This window comes from Arvicanthis niloticus, chromosome 2 (assembly GCF_011762505.2).
Source record: "Arvicanthis niloticus isolate mArvNil1 chromosome 2, mArvNil1.pat.X, whole genome shotgun sequence".
Classification (NCBI taxonomy): domain Eukaryota; kingdom Metazoa; phylum Chordata; class Mammalia; order Rodentia; family Muridae; genus Arvicanthis; species Arvicanthis niloticus.
In genome coordinates, this window is record NC_047659.1 from 144,671,389 (window position 1) to 144,691,428 (window position 20,040).

The following is a 20,040-nucleotide window of genomic DNA, read 5'->3' on the forward strand; positions in this document are numbered from 1 at the left end:
GTGTGTTTTATCACAGCAGCAGGAAGGAAGCTAAGACAGGGTCCTAGGATGAGGATCAACTATGGATCCAAACCCGGTGTCTTGATAAAACAATGTGGAATGCTGGGTTGTGTGCTTTACAAATGTGACCTGTCATATTGTCTGGAAAAACTTAAGTCAAATGACACATTCTTTGCATCTGTTCTTGTCCCAGCTCTGGTAAGTGAAAATCCAACCCATGGATCACCTGGCTGTTTGACCAGCAGTAGTTGATTCTGGGAGGAAATGAAAATGCGTTTTGAAAAGATTATTTACATTTCTGTAATTGTCATTCTGCTTCATTTTAAGCGGAGAAGGCTAATAGACTGGAGAGTGCTTCCTAGAGTATTTGTAATAAGTACTTTCAGTGATTTTTTAAAAAAAGATAACAGTCCCTTTCCACGATTTGATTAGCTAAGCCAGCTATGTTATTTTGAGAAAAAAATAATTAAGCTTAAAATCGTATAAACAGAACGTGCTTTGAAAATCTAAGACACACTGTGATTTAACTTCCTCCTATCAGTATAGTAAAAGAATTTTTAAAAACTTTGAAGAAATATGCTCTGATTAGATTTTTATTTAAACAAGACCATAATGTTTTCCTGGATCTTTGTTGTCCACCTGGTATTCATACAAATTGTATACTAGATGTGGGGTGGGTGGGGCAGGGTGGGAGCATTCTTCTAAATCGTATACACAAGGACATGTGCCCTTTTAAAAATCTAAGCAGTTAGTAAGTACTGACTCAACAAAATTTGTCCTGTGACTTAAACATGTGCACATACATCATGCGTGCATACACAAAATAATTAAACAAAAGATATTTTGAGTCTTAGTTGTTGGCTAGGGTTAGTAAATGGTCATCAGGTCTTTGTAGATACAAGCCCAGAGAAAGAAAATGACCACCATGGAGGAATCAGGCCCATTGTCTGTTCTTGTAAATAAAGTTTTATTGACATACAGCCATGCTAGTGGCTCTGAGCTGCTCCGGGCTCTGAGAGCAGACGTTCATAGCTACAACAGACCACAGCACTGGCTCCCAGGCTCTTCTGAGGAACTGAAGCTTGGTACCTTCCCTTAAGCATTCTTCTTGGAAACCCCAGCTCACAGCAAACACATTATGATGCCTGCATGCCCCATGCTAGGACAAACACATTACCAGACGCTCCTGAGAGGTTTTACATGAGTGAGTCTCCAGTGGTAGCTCATCTGGCTTTCCTCGGGTCTTGTGATACACATTTGCAAATTGTAAGACACTCTCCAGCACATTGTTTCCAAAAGTAATAAAACACTCATGCGATATTCATGAACGCAGACTCAGCAATTAACAAGGAGAGCAAAGCGTTACATTGTGTAGATATTTAACAAGACATATGTTAATACTGATCTTGCCAACCTTCTTAGATATTTGCCACCACATCCCCATGTCATCAAATTATGGTCATTTTTTTTCCCCAGAACCTTGGGGTTCTGACATCCAGTGCAAAGAACAGCCCTGCTGCTGTCCTCATGGAAATGTCACAAGAGTAACATGAAAGGCCACCAACTCCCCTGTTTAGATGCCAGTTGGATTCTGTCCCTTTCCCCTGCTGTTGTCTGCAGGAGACATTCCTTGGTGTTATCTGGCTGGTTCTTCCTTCAGGTTCATGTTCAAAATGAGGGCTGCAGATATGGCTCCATGATGGAGTGGCCCTGGGTTCAATCCCCAGAACCACAGAGTAAGCTCTGAAATGATCAAATCTACCCACACCCTTGCGATGGTTTCAATTGGAGATGCCGGCACCATGAGGTTCCCTGAATATCACCTCCAGTGGTGACCTATATGACCTCGAGGATGAAACTGGTTCTTGCTAGTGGCAATACAGTGTAGAATAAGACAACAGTGGTAAATATTTTCAGGGAAATGTGCTTTTATTAAGAACCTTCGCTTCCACGTGGCTTGCTAATCCAAAGTCAGCTGTAGTCACTGGTGTTAAAAATTCATTATGGGCTTCATTTAATTAAATTAATCTATGTATTTTTGCATGCTATAACAACCTGGGTTGCTGAACTCCCTGACTCAGGCGTGTGCTTTGCTGGCTCTTAGGATGCACGCAGAAGACCTTGTAGTTGGCAAACTCTCCTTTTACTGTCATGGTGGGGGAGTGCCCCTGCGATCCCGGCCCTTGGAGGGAGGGCTTTTGGGAGCAGGGGTTCAAGACACCCTGGGCTGCAGAGTGAGGACTGGTCTGAAACACAAATAAGTAACTATGAGAGCAAACATGCACACATGCAAAGACCCTCAGCAAATGGCCAGGGAGACCTCATTTATGTCCTGTGAAGAAAGGCAGTGACCAGCCAGTGGCCAAGAGCCAGGGCATCAGTGTGTGTGTCTGTAGGGGAAGATTTGTGAAATCAAAGCTGCTATCTATACCACTGTCTACAAACCTGCCTGTCCATGGTCTCCTCTGCCATAAAGAAAAAGTAGTAAGAATTCTGGAGACTTGGCTCCGAAGCCTCAGGCTCTTCATCTAGAGGCTGCAGAAGGCCAGACACCCCTAAATGCACCATCACAGGCTGCCTCTTCTTGCTCAGGAAAAGAACCCAGCATCCTACCAATGGGGGGCAGCGGGCTGTCCATTCACAAAGCAACATTTCCCATCTTCGAGGCAGAGGCAGAGGCAGACATGTGACTTCATTCTGATTAAAGGAAGGCCATTTCCAGAAAGTACTTTGTAGGGTGGAGAAAAGCTGTCTATCCTGTCTCCTCTTCCCTGAGGGAATGAGAGTAACTAAAGTTGGGGTAGCGGTTCCATGCATAGATTCCAATGGCCACAGGATGGATGGGAGAAATTCCTTGTCCCCAAGGGTCCCATCCCTACACCCTCACCACCTCATTCCCGCACCACTTTGAATTTCAAAAAGAATTAAATATTCCTTTTTTAAAGCTATTGGTGTTTTATAAATTCCAGCGTTTGGGGCCAAGTTGAGTCTTAGCTGACACAAAATACAGAACAGAGTGAAGTGGGCCATGAGTAGCAGAACTTAAGCCTGTGGTGTTGGCTTAATGGATGTGTCCAAGTAGCAGGGACTCAAACGCTGAGAGAGAGAGAGAGTTGGTGACCCTCGCTCTACAGAAACATAGTCTGGATAACACTGGTCCTCGGCTGGCTGTCCTTTGAAAAGCCACCTATGTTCTGGACAGGAGTGCAACAGGAAGCAGTGTGGAAACATTCATGATATAGGGCACATTAGTGGCTGCTTTTAGCACCATGCTAAGAGAGGGACAGGGACTTTGGCTAATGCTGGCCAGGAGACAAGCAGGAATGAAAGACCAACAGCTGTGTTAATGGGGCTGCTATGGAGAGCTCTACAATCTGTATCCACCAAGAGCTGGGCAATTTGGGGATTGAAAGGGCTGAAAACAGGGACTGCTGTGCCTTTCAAAGGACATCTGTCATCAAAGTAGTGTCTGCAACTCAGTACACTTAGCAGAAAATAAAACCAGTGCCCCATCCCAGCAGCTGAGGACACAAGTGAGAGTCACCTTAAGGATGCCTCCTCCCCAGCTGTGCCATCGCTCAGACTGCCTCAGGGTAAGTGGCAGGATGCAGGGTAGGGACAGGCCTGTCTACAACCCTATTCTCCTTCAGGAGAACTAGGGGTGGCCATGGTTTGAGGACTCACACAGAGTCATATCAGACAATGCAGAGACCCTGTGGCTCTTACTCTATTGCCCTCCATGATAATACCTGGACAAGAACACTGTGTGAACATTCGTTCTCTTTGTATTTGTAGGTAGCACCTGTACACACCCATCCTTTGTCACTTCATCACTCACAAACGCATCTTCACCCTCACAGACTGGGATGGGCTAAGGCCCAAGCAGAGCCTGAAGCAAGCAGCTGACTGTCTTGTTTCCCACATACCACCCTCCCTCTCAGTCCCTTGGTGGCCACTGTTCAAGCCTGAGTTTAGAAAGTTTCTTTATTTATAAAGATTTGTATATGAGGCTGTCAGCCCAGGAGTGGTTGTTTGAGGTAGTGTGCTTGTGCTTCCGGCTGAGAGGTGTGGTTGGCAAGGAGAAGACTGTAGAGACAGGCAAAGGGCAGAGACAGTGTGGACAGGATCATGCTGTTCCCAATACTCTGGCTCCAGGCCTCTTCCGTTTGCTTTCTTTTTCTGGTTTTGTTGTTGTTGTTGTTTGTTTGTTTCCCTGCAGCTTTTATCCTCATTTGGAAAACCAAATCTGCCCTGGTATTTGTCAATCAAGACTTCAGGAGCTGTGGCCTCTATTGGTCCTGATGGTGTTGGTGACAAGGACTGTCTTTGTCCAACCGCTTTAATGACAGCTAACAGTGAGTTTATCAGAAGACAAGCAGGTAAGCCTCATGTAGGACAATCCAGAAACTGTAATAGAATGGACAACCTCGAAGGTCTGATTGCTATGAGGAGAGAAGTCAGTGCTGTTGAGTCAGACTACCCAGGGCAGCCACCACCTGTGGCTATAACAGACAGGGCTCACAGGGCCTCACACCCCAGAAAGCGTTTGCCTCTCTGACAGCAGTGGGTTAGGACTTTGTCCACTTTGCACTCCTGTGTTCCTGTGATATGGTCAAAAATAAGGAGGTCCCTTGGTCATTGTCTTATTTTGGGGGAGGCTGGGTGGGACCACCTACACACTAAAGACTTGCCATGTGGCCCCCTCACCACCAAAGATGGATTCTACCCTTGTGTTTGCTGAGTTGATTGAGACTCCTATCATGACGAGCTGCCATGAATGTAACTGTCACACATATTTCCTTGTGTTCTACAGACCAACAGTACAGGGAACGTGCCTGGGTAAGAGCTTACAGTGTCAGCTTTGGGAGCTGGGGCTTTAAATTGATTCATTAAAAATATATATGTGGCCAGGTGTGGTGGTGCACTCCTCTAATCCAGCACTTGAGAGGCCGAGATAGGTGGAGCTCTGAGTTCGAGGCCAGCCTGGTCTACCTAGGAAGATTTAGGGCAGCCAGAGTTGTTTCACAATAAGAAGTTCTCTCTCTCTCTCTCTCTCTCTCTCTCTCTCTCTCTCTCTCTCTCTCTCTCTCTCTCACACACACACACACACACACACACACACACTGCACATACATACATACATACATACATACATACATACATCTGTCCAGGCAAAACATCCAAGCGTGTAATAAATACATCGTATTGTGTGTTTGTGTGTGTGTGTGTGTGTGCATGTGTGTGTGTGAGTGTGTGTTGTATGAATGCCATGTGTTGTACGGGGATGTGCAGGTGAGTGCATACGTGTGAGAGGTCAGAGGTTAGTCCTGAGTGTCTTCTGCAGCTGCCCTTCATCTTACTGTCTTTTGAGACAGGGTTTCTCATCTGGGTGCTGCAGTTTCAGCTGCGTTGGGTAGCCATCCAGCCCCAGGGATCTGCCTGTCCCCATGGCTGCCCATCCCTGCCACCCTAGACAGTTCTGGTATTGCAGATGAGCCATGCTGTGCTGGCTTTTATGTGGGTGCCAGGGACCCAAACTCGGGTGCTCATGCTTGGGAAGCAAATGCTTTGAGCACTGAGCCATTTCCTTTGCCCCAGTATTTGAAATTTAGCCCAAACATGTAACCATTAAAGGTAACTGGTGTGTGACATTTGTGACTATATGTTTGATAACTTCACCTGAGAGGGGAAACATGAATAAACCTCTGCCCAGCCCGGACAAGGCACAAACAACAGACAATAAGAATGGATTCTCTCAGAGCACAGCTTTCGAGTGGGTGATTTATCGGGGTGACTTACAAGAACATGGGTAAGGGGTTACTTACAGGAGTGTGGGCTGCTGTAGTTGGCTACACACTGCTGGGGAAAAGCCCCTCTCCCTCTGCCACAGGCTTTAGTGTTAGGCAGCTCAGATACGAAAATTTCATTTAAGCTATATATGTATATTTATTCACACAATTAAGTGTATTATAGCATATTTAGATAAATAATTAATAGTATGACTCCTTATGACTTTTTCCTTCCTGTTCCTAATCCTCCTTGGGGAGGGGCTTCTCCTGCAGCAGGGAATGTTATAGGAAGGGCTCGGTGTCCTGAGGGTCTTTTCTGAGTAATCACAGCTTTCCTGATTTCAAGACCTCACTGGCTTTGCCTTGCTCTGAGGGTGGAGAGCATCCAGCAGCAGAATCCCTTAAGGTATAACCCATATATACACCGATTAGGAAAGGAATCTATGGAGCCAGAGGGAATCAAAGCCAACAATACAGAAGAGCCCAGGACAGTAGCAGTCTGGGCTCCCAGGACAAAGAGTCTTCACTGGGCACTGTTGCCTTTCAGGCTGTGTGTGACCGGCTCTGCAGGCCTATAAAACCAGCAGTGTCTGAGCGGAGGCAGCCTGTGTCCCAGCCCCCACCACACTGCAGATCAGTGCTGGAAGTATCAGCTGCTGTAAGGCTAGGCTACTCCCAGGACTCCAAGGGAGGATCCTGTGCCTGTGCTCTGGGGGAAAGGTCATGAGGCAAAGGGTCACAGGGGTAGCCAAGAAAGTTTTAAATTAGCCGTGGGAACAGGCAGGGCCCAGAGCAGGGAGCAGAGTGCAGGAATGTTCTGGCCCTGTTCTTGCCTGACATCTGTGCTGAGCCTCACAGCCGAGGCCTGGCTGACAGTGGCTAAAAATACCTGAGCTGGGCCTGGAGATCTCACACTGGAAGCTGCTATCCAGAGTAGTGTCTGCAGAACCGGTGACAACAGGGCCCTGGTTGGACAGGACACCTGAACCACTGTTGCAAAGCTTGGCCAGCTCAAGCTGTGTCCACAGGGCTGTCTCTGCTAGGACCTCCCCAGCCAGCACTTGGGTCCAGATGACACTTGACCTGAACCATCAGGCAGAAGCTACGGAGCACAGGCCTCTCTCTGTTCCACTATCTCATCGGAAGGTGTTTTGGGCAAGCTTACAGTAGAGAACCACAAAAGCACAGCAGACTGGCTTCAATAAACACCTTCTGAGCCCCTGAGCCATCTCCACTGGAATCTGGCATAGCCCTTGCTCTCTGTCCCTGCCTCTGTGAAGCAGGTGCAGACAGAAGGGAGTTATCTGGTACAGAAGGAGCAGGAGGAGGAGGGGATGTTGAAGGTAGGAAGAAAGAAGTCCTGGACTCAGGGTTCAGACTTAGGGTATACACTAGCCTGGAGAGCCCTGGGACTAAGTCAAAAGTCAGCCTGCCCTTTACGAAGACAGAAAGTTACTGGAGCATGCAATGTCTCTTTAGTGCCACAGTGGCTGCTTGGTAAGTTCTGGGCACTGAGCACAGAGCTGCTCTGCACACGGCCCGGTGGTGGGCACACTTGCACGAGCCAACACTTCCCATTCTGATCAGATGCAATGAGCAGCTTCCACTCAAACAGCTGTTCTACCAGCAGAAAGTGGATCTGGGTCCTGGCTCTTTGTCACTTGCCTTGGTTAACTCTCTGGGGCCTGCAGCATGGCTCTTGTCCAGTGGCCCCTGAGTGTGAGCTATTCCTCCAGGCTGGGGTGGGGTGGAGCTGGCTGGGGTCCCTGATGCACTTGCAGCTTACCTCCGTCTTCTGAAACCATGCCAAGGGCATGCTCTTCTGGATGACTGTTATATCACAGGTGACATCCAGGGAACTCCAGGAGTGCCAGTGAGGAGTCTCCCTAAAGCTCTGGACACCTGGCTGCTGCCTTGACAAGGCATCTATCTGGTTCCCCACAAAATGAGATTTCAGAACACATAGCTCACTGGTCGGAATCTGGTGCTGGAGAGATGCTTCAGTTTGATGAGGGAGAGCCAAAGTGTGTGTGTGTGTGTGTGTGTGTGTGTGTGTGTGTGTGTGTGTGTGTAGGCCAGAGGTTAACATCAGGTAGCATTTCTCAAAGACCAGTCTTTTTATTTTTCTAAGACAAGCCCTCTCCAGGGCTTGGAGCTTCCAAGTAGACCAGGCTTGCAGCCCACTGAGCCCCATGGACCCTCTTGTTTCTACCTCCCAGATGCTGGGATTATGAGCATGCAGTACCATGCTGGCTTTTTTGCACGTGTGTCAGCATGTCTTCCTATGTTCAAGATGATCTGCCACTATGTCACACATGCTACAGAAGAGCCCTGCCACAGGACAGTGTGTCTGGAAGGCCTGACTTCCTAGCAGGGGAAGCTTCAGGCATAAGGATGGGCAGTGCAGAAAACAGGGTCAGGGCTGGGTCACAGGCAGTGGAAGCCACAGCCCTGTTGCTTCCCCTGATCTTGCCTTCCTGGGACCTTGAGGCTAAACCAGGCCTCTTGGGATGACTGATAAAGTGGAACCATTTCTCCCCTCTTGGAGCTATGGTGGTTTAGATGAGAATGGCTCCCTATGGACTCATATATTTGGAAACTCGGTCCCCTGTTAGTGAAGTTGTTTGGGAAGAACTAAGAGGTGTGACTTGTTGGAGGAAGTGTGTCCTTGGGGATGAGCTTTGAGGTTTAAATAGACTGGAGCCATCCCCAGTCTCACTCTCTCTCAGCTTCATGCTTGTGGTTATAGGTGTGAGCAAGCTACTGTTCCAGAATCATGCCTGTCTTCCCAACGCCGTGCTCCCGCCATGGTGGTCATGAATTCATTCGCTGAAACTATAAGCCTCAAACCGTAGCTGTCTTTTGCTGCTTTGTGGGTTCTTTCTTCCACCCTTCTAACACTAAATAAGATAGAAAAATAAAGGATAGAGAGGAAAGAGATCCCTACATTAAGTTAGGGGTCGAAAAGAGGTTGACCTTATCATCAGAATACTTCCTGCTGATTAGGGGCTATGGGGAGCCAACAGAAGGCAGCTATCATCCTTGCAGCCATCTTGAGCCATATACCCTGACAAGAGACTTGTTTTCAACAGCCTACAACAGCTGAGCACACTCTGATAACATCTTGTTTTATATACCCAGGATTTTCCCTTGGGTGTGTGAGACTTAAAGGCATAACTTAAAGGTGTGACTTAAGAAGTGAGACTTATAAAAGGCGAGAGGCCGATAGAAGACTGACCTGGAAAACTTGGAACTTGGAGGCTCTAGGGACTAGGAACTAGGGACTAGGAACTTGAGACTTGGGACTTGGACTAGGAACAAGAAACTTGGAAAGAGAGAAGAAAAGAGACTTGAGAATAAATGGGACTGAATCACACTCTGTCTGCTCTCCATTCTTCGTGTGCCTTCACTCTCCCTCTTACTGAACCCTGACCTGCGGACCGGAGCAGCAGTGTGGGCTCTGACAATTTAGCCCCCAAAGCTTGGGGCAGTGTGGGTTCCAACATTTGGCAGAGTGGTCCCTGACAAGGGGTGTCCAGTTCCTTGGGGCAACTTTGATCTTCACTGTCAGATATCTAATGTCTTCTTGTTTCTTCTTTGTTCGGGACTACTTAATAAACCCGTGACCAACAGCAACTGATAACCACCAACAACAACCAACAACAATCAACAATAATCAACAACAACCAACACCCCTCCCGGAACCACCACCACCACCACCCCAATTGGGGCGCTAGCATTTATATTCCTTCTGAAAAATTCCCAGATTCTAAACATCACACAATCCTAGAAACTACCTGCAGCTGTCAAAAATCACACCCTCTCTAGAGCACGAGGCAAATCACAGGCAGCTCCTGCTGTGCAGCAGCCCCCATACCCCACACCTGCTATTAAAATGAAAACATATTCTTATAATAGCTGGTTTTTTTTAAGAAAAAAAATTCCATATATCTCACTAAGCCAAATAAGCACTTCTTTCTGTAAGTTGCCTTGGTCTTGGTGTCTTATCATGGTGATACAGAGTAACTAAGCCAGGGCTTACTGCCATTTACCCTCAGGTGAACCAGCTGAGGGAGTGGCAGAGCTAGGTTCTGGGTAGTGAGAGGTGTTGACCTTGCTGATGTTTTGGGGCAGTGTCCTGGTGACAGATGATACAGTGACAGCCACTGAAAGGCATGTTTCTCTCCTAAAGGTGATCATCACAGAGACAGCTTTGAGACAGAGACCTGCTTGGTTTGAGGGAGCCCTTTCACACAGGTCAGTTGAGAGCAAGAGTATTTGGAGACTCCACTATGCCTTAGGACACTGTATTCTTTTGGGAATGCACATGGATGTGCAGGTACATGAGCCTGATCACATGTGGATGTATGTAGATTTCACAAGCCAACGTTGGGCATCATTCCTCAGGAGCTGTCACCTTATTCTGTGAGAAAGGGTCTCTCACAGGCTCTCTAAGTTCTGGGGCATCACTGACTAGGCTAGGCTAGCCAATGAGCCCCAGGAATCCTCTTGCTTATGTCTCCCCAGTGCTGAGACTGCAGGCGTATACCCACCATGCCTGCTCTTTTATGTAGGTGCTGGTGGTTGAACACAAGTCATCCTGGGCAAGCATTTTACCAACTCAGCCATCGCCCAGCTTCAGACCCTCAGCTGCCCAGAGATCTGGGGTCAAGGCTAACTAGAACCTGTTTTCTGTTTGTTTCCACTGTAGGAGAGAAAGTCAGAATAACACACACACTATAGCTTCAGAGATTCAGGAGCCTTGTTCACGTTCCATTTACTCAGAAATCATTACAGGGCAGAGATGTTGTTAGCTAATAATTCAGGCTCAGTAACCTTCACTCAGCCGTGATTAAGGAACTTGTGCTGAGTGTCGTGGGGCTAGCACGGGGTTTTGAACACTGATGGCGAGATCTGCTTACACCATCCATCTCTCCCTTGCTATGGTGCTCTTAACTAATAATTCCAGGTGGACGGACTTCAAATGGAGCATTGGGGCGGGGGACTTGGGGTGGGATCAGGGCAAACTCTTGATGGCTGTAAAAATGATTTTATTGCAAACTGTCTTCAGATGGGTGGTGGTCACTTAATTTTAAAGTGCAGGCATGATTCCAGCGTGTCCAAGGGCATCTCACCTTGCACCAGGGCAGTTCACACCTGCTGTGCCACAGACCAGGGCAAGTGTGAGTTTCATGGCTGCATCCCTTTCCAGTGCCCTCAGGATGGAAGGCCAGACTCCCAGCCTGGGAGTACCACTGAAGATCACTCTTGGTCTATGTTGCCAGAGCACCTCTCACGCCCCCTCCTGGTGCCTAGTGGAAGTACAGCTCAGATCAACAAACTTCCCCATGGCTTCTTTGGGGATAAGCCAAATTGGCCTGTTGCATCTGATGAAGCAGAAACTTCACCAGAGGGTGCTGAGCTCAGGGGGAACCAGTAAAGCTTTCTGTCATGCTGATGAAGGAGGATGGCTGCATCAGAGTTGCCTGAAAGATTGTCAGAAATACAAACTTTATGCCCCGCGTTGGAACCAGGAGTGGACACCAGCCATCAGTGCTTCCCGGCCCTTCTTGATGCAAGATCTGATAGTCTGAAGATGGGGAGACTCAGGTTAGGTTACAGAAGACAGTAAGAAGAAGATGCTCTGGGGATGGTTTCCAGTCTCTCTCTGGGGCTTCAGAGACTGGGGCAGCCTCCACTGGAGGAGTCCAGTGTATAGGGGCTGAGAAAGTATGAAGAACCAACAGGCTGAGTTTTCAGAACCAAAGGGAAGCTAGAATTTTCTGTGAGCCACTAGGAAGCCCAACTTCTGGCTGAGGGGGTTGTTGGAAGGGCAGCCGGCAGCACCATTAGAAACAGGATCTGGGAGATGTACTTCATAGCCAGACCTGTGATGGTATCTCAGAAAACCATATCCCACACTAGCAGAAGTCGAATGAGACTGATACCCATCTGACTTCATCCTGCAGCACAGGGTCTGGGGCCTCACAGACTGTTTTGTGTGGTGGAAGCCTGCTCTACACTGTAGGGAAGCCACACCCCCTCCCCCCTTCTAGAGTAGGGCAGACTAGCTTACCCAACCCCAGAAGTGAATATATCTTCCAGCCTCTTTCTTGCACTGACGGTTGTAACTTACTATGTTAAGAGGACAGTCACATGAGCACCGTAGACACTAGGTTCCCTGTGCAGACACGGATGAGCTTAAGGGGACGGATGTGTGAGTCAAATGTGAATGAGGGAAGAGAAAAGAAGCAAACTTGGGAGGAAGCTTGAACTTACCATGAAAACCTAGGTTAGCTATTTAAGAACTTGAATTCTGAAGAGGCTCCCCACACCCACAAGGCCCCACACAGCAGCCAGGAAGTGGTTTTACAATTCAGCAGTGTTTGGGTGTCTGCCAAGAAGGAGGTGACACATTTGTGTCAAGGACCTAGTGGATTAGCAGCTTAGCAAGTAGCTTCCCAGAAGACAGGCCAGCCTAGCCCATGGAGTTGCTACGCTGCAGGAGACAGCCCTGAGGCTGAGGGCTGTGGCTGCAAGCCTGACTCATGGTGCCATGGATTCCCCTCGCTGTGTCCTTCCTACCCCATGGTGACCTTGTGTGCCCACCAAACCAGTGGGAACCTCACTGGGTGATGGGCTGAGGACAGAGGACAGAGCCACATTCACACCAAGGCCAAGATAGAACGGTGTGTGAACAGCAGAGATGTGGCATGAGGCAGCAAGAGAAGGGGACACAGGAGAGCACAAGCCACCCCACCCCCACTTAGTATCCTCAGTAGCATTCTGGAGAGGAAGAGGTGTTCCAGAAAAGTCTCTGTGTTGTGTTGTATAAAAAGATAAGGAAGAAGGAATATGTTTGGTGTTGTGTGGTAAGGTGTAGGGGAAAGAGGTGCCTCGGCAGATCCATGCTGAGGCATCCCTTCCCCCTGAGGTAGTAGCTACAAGGATGGTATAGTATAGAATAGAGTTTATTCAGGGCATGGGGGGGGGGAGTTGAGAGAGAGGTGGGGGGGGAGAAAGAGGAGGAGTAGAAGCTGGCCATGAGCAAGAAGAGAGAGAGAGAGGGAAGGGAATGGGGAGAGAGGAGGAAGAGGGTAAGGGAGAAACAGCAAGAGAGAGGAGGAGGGAAGCAGCCCCTTTTATAGTGAGCCAGGCACACCTGGATATTGCCAGGTAACAGTGGGGCAGAGCCTAGATGAAATGCCCACACTGTGGGTTACTTTGCTTGGATTCTGAAGGACAGCCTGATCGAGGGGCTAGACTGCAGGTGAAGGCTGATCAGGGAGTCAGCCACAGGGCAGCTAAGAGAGAATAGTCTAACCTAACACTTGATACCATAGGCCAAAGAGCCATGATCCTGTGGGTCAGAGTAGCTGGGAGAGGCTGCATCACCACGAGTAGAGAGACCTTGCAGGTGGACTACAGACGGTGCACCAAGGAGAAACAAAGTGACCTCAGGATTCTATAGCTGGAAGTGTCTCTACTGTCACAATCTTCTGAATGTTAAAAATAATGGTGATGATTATGTTGTTGCTGGGGGTAAGGTATCAGGTGCTTTATTAAGTTCATTTTAAGGATTTTTAAATGTGTATGCATGTGTATGTGCCTGTCTATGAATCTGTATGTACACATGAGTGCAGTGCCAACACAGGCCAGAAGAGGGAGTCATACCTCCTGGAGCTGGAAACATAGATTGTTTTCGAGTTGCCCAACATAGGTGCTGGGAACTGAACTTGAGTTATTGACAAGAGCAGCAAGTGTCCCTAACCATTGAGCCATCTCTCTAGTACCTTGTCACGTTTATCTTAACAGGAGTATGTGTTAGACACTGCATGTCAAGGCTCTCTAGAGAAGCAGATAGCATATGTTCCAGCTAGCCCAACAATAGCTGTCTCCTGATGGGGAAGGCCAAGAGTTCAGCTGTTCAGTCCACAAGGCTGAATATCTTAGCTGGTCTTCACTGTACATTGGAGTCCTGGGGATGTCGGCTCTGCTGCCAGTGAAGGAATAAACTAACCAGCAAGAGTGAGGCCAAGCAGGCAAAGAACCAGGGCTTCCTTCCTTCGTCCATGTCCAGAAGGTGTGTCCAGTTTTACAGTCGATCTTTTCACCTCCGAAGATCTGGATTTAAGGTGTCTCTTCCAATTTCAAATAATCCAGATTTAGGATGGGTCTTCTCATCCTGAATGATCCAAACAAGAAAATTTCCCCACACATACATCCAGCTGCTTCAGTTAATTCCAGATGTAGCAGAATTGACAACCAAGAATAGCCACCACCCTCACCAGGCTGACAGGAGCATGGGGCTCCCCAGTAATCAGGCACTAGCACTTGAAGTTTGATAACTATTTTAGGGACTAGTGTAGGTGTCAGAGGACACATTGCAGCCTTCCTGGCTAGTAGCACCCTCCCCTCATCTGTGTGACAAACTACAGATGTCTCCAAGGCACTTATAATGTTTCCCTGGGGGTAAAATGATCCCGTTGGGAGTCTGTGCTGAATGCCCTGTATATAATCCTCCCATAAGCTCTCAGCAGCACAGTGACATGATGCCATGCCCTCCCCTCCAGTGGCTCTCAGGACCTGTTCATGAGTAGCGAGGTCTATCTGCCATCAGTCATGAAGCATGAGGGCATCAGAAGTATCCTATCCTGTGTACACATGCTGTCGAGGAAGACACAGCTCCACCCTAGAGAGCCGAAGCCATATGCACCAAAGGAGCCTCTCTTACCAGTTTTTATTCTTACAAGCACAACCTCTGTTTTGCCTTGTTTTGAACTCTCAATTTCACACACTGACATCCCTTTACTTCTCTTAAATTTAGTTTATGTTTTTGTCGTTAATAAGATCCTAGCCCGTTATTTTTCTTTTCCCTTCTTTCCTCTCTCCCTTTCCGTCTCACGTTTGCTTCCTTCTCTTCCTCCCAGCATCCTGTCTCTCGCTGTACCTAGCCCAGCTCACATTCCGCCCTCATCTCACAAGACTCACAAGATAGCTGGCAGCTCATTTCAAGACTTGCAGGCAGAGTTCTGTACGAACAGTGATGGACAAAGACATGCTCCCAGTTTTGATCAGAGGATCTGACAACTCACGGCCAGAGTCCACCAACGCCTCCTGTCAGCCGCGGCCACCCGACACCTCCTGTCGGCCGAGCCCACTCCTTTCCTTTACGTGCACACATGCCATCACAAAACCATACTGGTTTGCCTTTGCAGTAGTGTGTCTTGGCCTTGCCTCTGGTTTCTACCTGTGTCTGTCCTTGCTATGGGCCTCAGAGTCTTATCTGACTGGGGCCAGCCTCACAATACCACAGATGGGGCGAGCATGGCTTTCACTGCTGGCCCTCTTTTGGGTCTGACACCACCATTGTCCCTTGGGCAATCACAGGCATAAGATGTTGTTTGTCTCCTGATGTCTATGGAGCAGCGCTGTGTCTGTGGTGTGTGTGGATATTGTCTGGCCAGGATGAATCAATCCTCTCTGTTTGAACTACATGGGGTACTTTCTTGCCTCTGGGAACCGGTCCACACTGAGGCTTTGATGGGCTCAATCAGAAGTGTTCATCCTGGAGTTCCCAGGCCAGTGACCTGGATCCTAGTAATAGCCCCACACCCACCTTGGTCGCCTTTGTAAGTGGATGCTCACAGGTAGTCACTGGGTTTGCCCACGGCATTGTTGCAGGATATTTGATCACACTGTGAAACCCAAGATTGTGTTATATACTGAAAAACAAACAAACAAAAAACCCGGTTTTAGTTATAATGTGGCTCACCCTTAGCACACACCTTTAATCCCAAACAAGGAAGGTAAAGTTAGTTTGTAGACAGAAAGAGCCATGTTTGAAAGTGATCTCTAATTGAGTGACAGACAAAGTGATAAATCAGAGAAAGATTTGACAGAATAGGATATGCCCAACTCTCAAGAGAAGAGAGAGGAAAGGGAAGCTACTTAAGGGGGGAGAGAGAGAGAGAGAGAGAGAGAGAGAGAGAGAGAGAGAGAGAGAGGAAGAAGAAGAAGAAGAAGAAGGAGGAGGAGGAGGAGGAGGAGGAGGAGGAAGAGGAGGAAGAAGAAGGAGGAGGAGGAGGAATAGGAAGGAGGAGGAGGAAGAAGAGGAAGAAGAAGAAGAAGGAGAAGGAGAAGGAGAAGGAGAAGGAGAAGGAGAAGGAGAAGGAGAAGGAGAAGGAAGAAGGAAGAAGGAAGAAGGAAGAAGGAAGAAGAAGAAGAAAGAAGTTTTACCAGGACATTAATACAGAGATAGTTTGAAGAGAAGACAACCTAGATGACATAGGTGAAGATAGAATGAGCCAGAGAATGAGAAGAAGCCAGAAGATTAGAACATATCACCAAAGTTATTATGAGGCCAAGCAGGGCAATTCAGTCAGAGAGAGAAGGCAGATTGAATTAGTCAGCTTGGAGAGGAGCTTGAGCCAGAACAGCTGAGTTGAACCATCCAGTCAGAGATCAGAAAGAACTAGAAAGGGTGATCTTATTCAGCAGCAAGTCTCAGAGGCTGAAAACATTCTAGGCCTAGATTAGATTGGACTGAGGCTAGAAGCCTCCAGGACTAGGCCTGGGTTGGCAGATAGGCAGTTAGTCTCAGAGACAACAATTGGAGCAAGACAATACAATATACTTTTACAAGGCCTGCTGCCTGTCTAATAACAGTAATGACTGCATCTGTGATTGACAGAGCACAGAGACCTGCCCTGTCTCCAGAGCACTGCAAGCTCCTCTCCTGTCTCTTCCCCACCCATGCAGCACCTGCAAGGACCTGTCTGTGTCAGTGCAATGCAAATACTGTTAGTCCCTCATTTATTCTTGAAAAATCACTTTTTCTTTAAATAAAAATGTTTATTTATTTATGTGGTACTAGAGGTACAAGAACTATGGACATGCCAGGTAAATACGGTGCCACTAAGCTGCTCAGTGGTCTCCAATCCCATTTTTAAACAATTATTTTTGCCTTTATTTTTATTGTATATCTATGGGTGTTTTACCTGCATGTGTACCTCATGAACTAGGTTGCCAGAAGAAATGCCTGATTCCCTGGAACCGGAGCTATAGATGGTTGTAAGCTATCATGTGGGTGCTGGGAGCCAAACCTGAGTCCTCCGGAAGGCTCCATTTGATCTTTCTATTTTGAAACAGGATCCTACTAAGTTGTCCTGATGGTGCCATCCTCCTGCCTCAGCCTCCCTCTTAGTTTGGATGACAGGCCTGCACCACCAGGCTCAGCTGGAAAAAGGCGGCTTTATTAGGCAGACCTCCCAATCTCTTCTCAACGAAAGCACCGGCTACAATCTGGAAGGCTCTACAGTCCCTCCCCCTCACCAAACCCCAGCACCACAGCTGAGGACCAAGTAAGTGTTCAAACACACAAGCCCATGGGGAGCATTTCACAACCAAACTAAACTGCTAACAATAAAAACATCAGGGGAAAATGAGAATATATTTTTATAGGTTTCTAGTTTTGTCGAAGCCTAAAATGTCTGTACAAACGATGAGAAGAAGTTCTGTAAAACGTGTATGGTGCCGTTGCTCAGAGCTTGGATTCCCCTTCATGACCTTCTATAATTCTCCACTTTACAAGTCCTCCGAGAATATGTGCCATCCTCAGAACCTTCGAGGAAGTTATGTGAGACCCAGACTTGCTCAGGCATGCCAAAATCACAGTGTATGTACCACAGCACCCTACACTTAACACACACTGGTCTGCAAGCCACGGGAAGACTTAGGAGTCTGTTCCCTGTGGCTTCTCTGGTTTCTCTCTGGGATCGACAGTGAGAAGTCAGTTTGGTGTCCACTCTCCTCTTCAGAAGTATTTTGCTAATGAACCATTGTAAACAAGTTTCCATTAAACAACAACAACAACAAACATATTATGGTGTGAGAACAAAATTTGAAAGCAGCATTGTAACAATAACAAAAATTCATGGTCAGCAAAGACCACCAACAATTTGTTAAATATAGTCATAATATAAATATTAAGCCCCTGCAGGGGCAGGGTGACAAAAAATAAAGGCATACAAGGGCATGCCCAGACAAGTCCAAACAAGCCCAAGTGAGTAATGGGCTATCTGGTGTTTACTTTTCTCTCCCTCCCTTTTCTGGGAGGTCCGAGTTTCTGCAAGTTCTGCCAGTTCTGCAAGTTGCTGATGTTTGAAATATCCAATCATATGTAACCAAGCCAAATTTTCCCGCTCTCCCCAACCCCTACCGATAAATATCCCAAGTTCCCTGGGTCCAGGGCGCTCGGAACCTCTATCTCCTGTGTGAGATATGTTCCAGCCTGAGGGCCCTCGTCATTAAACCTCATCTGCAATTGCATCAAGAAGGTCTCTTGTGTGTCCTTGGGGCGTGCAGGTCCGGACTTGGGTGAGGGTCCCCTTGTGGGGGGGTCTTACAGAGGGTCCCCTTGTGGGGGGGTCTTACAATGGTAATGCAAGCCTGTCAGCCCAGCTACTTGGGTGATTGAGAGAGAAGGATTACAAGTTCAAAGCCAAGCTGGGCCACTTAGTGAGACACTATCTCACCTTTTTTTAAAAAAAATAATTTTCATGTGTGTAGGTGTTTTGAATGAGTGTATGTCTGTGAAGCACTCATGTATGTCTGTGCCTGGTTCCTGTAGAGCCTAAAGAGGCCGTCAGATCCCTGGAACTAGAGTTAGAAGTAGTGTTGAGCCAGCATGTGGGTGCTGGGAATAGGTGCTTGTCTGTGTGCAAGAGACCCTCAGTTCAGTGCAACACACTGGGCATAGAATGTGGGGTCAGTGCTCTGCCTGCACATGGGGCCCTTCATCCTGCTACAGCAGCTGCTGAGGTGGCTGAGGGACCTGGGCAGGGACCCGGTGGACCCCTGGCATCATGGCTAATGTATGTGAAAGCTGTATGCACTCGTTTGGCCCTGCAGAGTTTGCCCCCTTGTTGACAGGCTCTGTGACCAACAGGACAAGACCACTCCTCATCTTCAAAGCTGCTGCTATTGGTCACAGTCCTGGTCACGAGGTATAGCCCAGACTTACCTTCAACGTCTATGTCCACAGCCACTTAAAAGCAGGGACTCATTTCTCCTGCTCTGGACTCTTTCCCCAGAGCTATTTCCTTGCTATGAAGCTTTGAGCAAGTTACTCAGCTTCTCTGTGTCCTGGACTTCTCATTCACAAGGTGAGAATGGTACTTAAAGGGTGTGCCTCAGCCACACAGAGGTCTCACGGGAGTTTGAGCTTGCAGCAGACAGATCAACTAAGCCCCTTCCAGCTGTTTCCCTTGGCTGTTGAAATGATTGTGGTTGGAGGCCAGTGTCTCCAGCTCCCATACGTGGACCCTGCTAAGTCCTGGCTTCTCAATGGCTTTCCTGCCTTGAACCTTACACTCTCCTTCTGCCTGCTGATCTGGCTCTGCCATGAGGTCCCCTGTCAACCACCCCTCCATGGCTCACTTCCTCCTGGTCACTCTGTGGCCCGGGAGGCTGGCGGCTGGTTTCCTCCCCTTCAGGCTGACCCAGCAGGAAGCTGTGGTCTTCGTTCACATCCGGCCTGACTGTCAGCTGCAGCATCGCTGCACCCCCTGTCTTGTGAAATGGAGGTGGACTTTAGCACCCAGTGCTACCAAGTCATCTGAGGCTCCTCGGTTCCCCCACATTGACACAGTGGGGTCAAGTCTCTTCAGACCCTGGAAGCATGAGTCTGCTCTACAAACAAGCAGACTGATGTTGACATTGTAATGTGATGCAGAAGCCATTTAATACCTTTTTTTAAAAAAATGGGAAATGGAGTTTTCGTGTCTGCTGGTGCTGAAAATGGAGGATAATGGCAGAATTATTTAAAACTGTCTTCTCTGCCTCAGACTAATTGCTTATGGTCTGTGAGGCTGACTCCAGAATCCAGATGGGAGGTGCAGGATCCCAGGCCTGGGAGACAGGTGTCGGGATGCCTCAAAGTCAGAACCACAGATTGTGGGATCTGGAGCACAGAGCCATGAGCTCCAGGCAGGACACCATAGGTTCTCGCTGGACCCTGTTTTTGGTGGGTCAGAGGTCACATCTGCAGGAAAGCCTGGCTGGTGATAGCCCTGGAATTTGAAGGCAGATCTGTAAGGCCCAAGATGGCTCCCACAGTCATGGGGGTGGATATGGTGAGGAAGGGAAGTGGGTTTGTCTCTTGCAGAACTTCTTCAGAGCCTTGAGTAAGATGGTGATGAGTGTTTGTATCAAACAGTAATGGAAGCTTTCCCTCGGTGTATGTATGAGA

The 20,040-nt window shown here is 48.0% G+C and overlaps 1 long non-coding RNA gene across 1 annotated transcript; it reads left to right on the forward strand.

The window, feature by feature from the left end:
- The first annotated feature begins 713 nt into the window (after positions 1 to 713).
- On the forward strand, positions 714 to 18,119 carry LOC143441535 (uncharacterized). The gene is made up of 2 exons (XR_013109076.1): positions 714 to 4,379; positions 16,941 to 18,119. It is a non-coding gene; the product is annotated as an uncharacterized LOC143441535 (long non-coding RNA).
- The last annotated feature ends 1,921 nt before the right edge of the window (positions 18,120 to 20,040 follow it).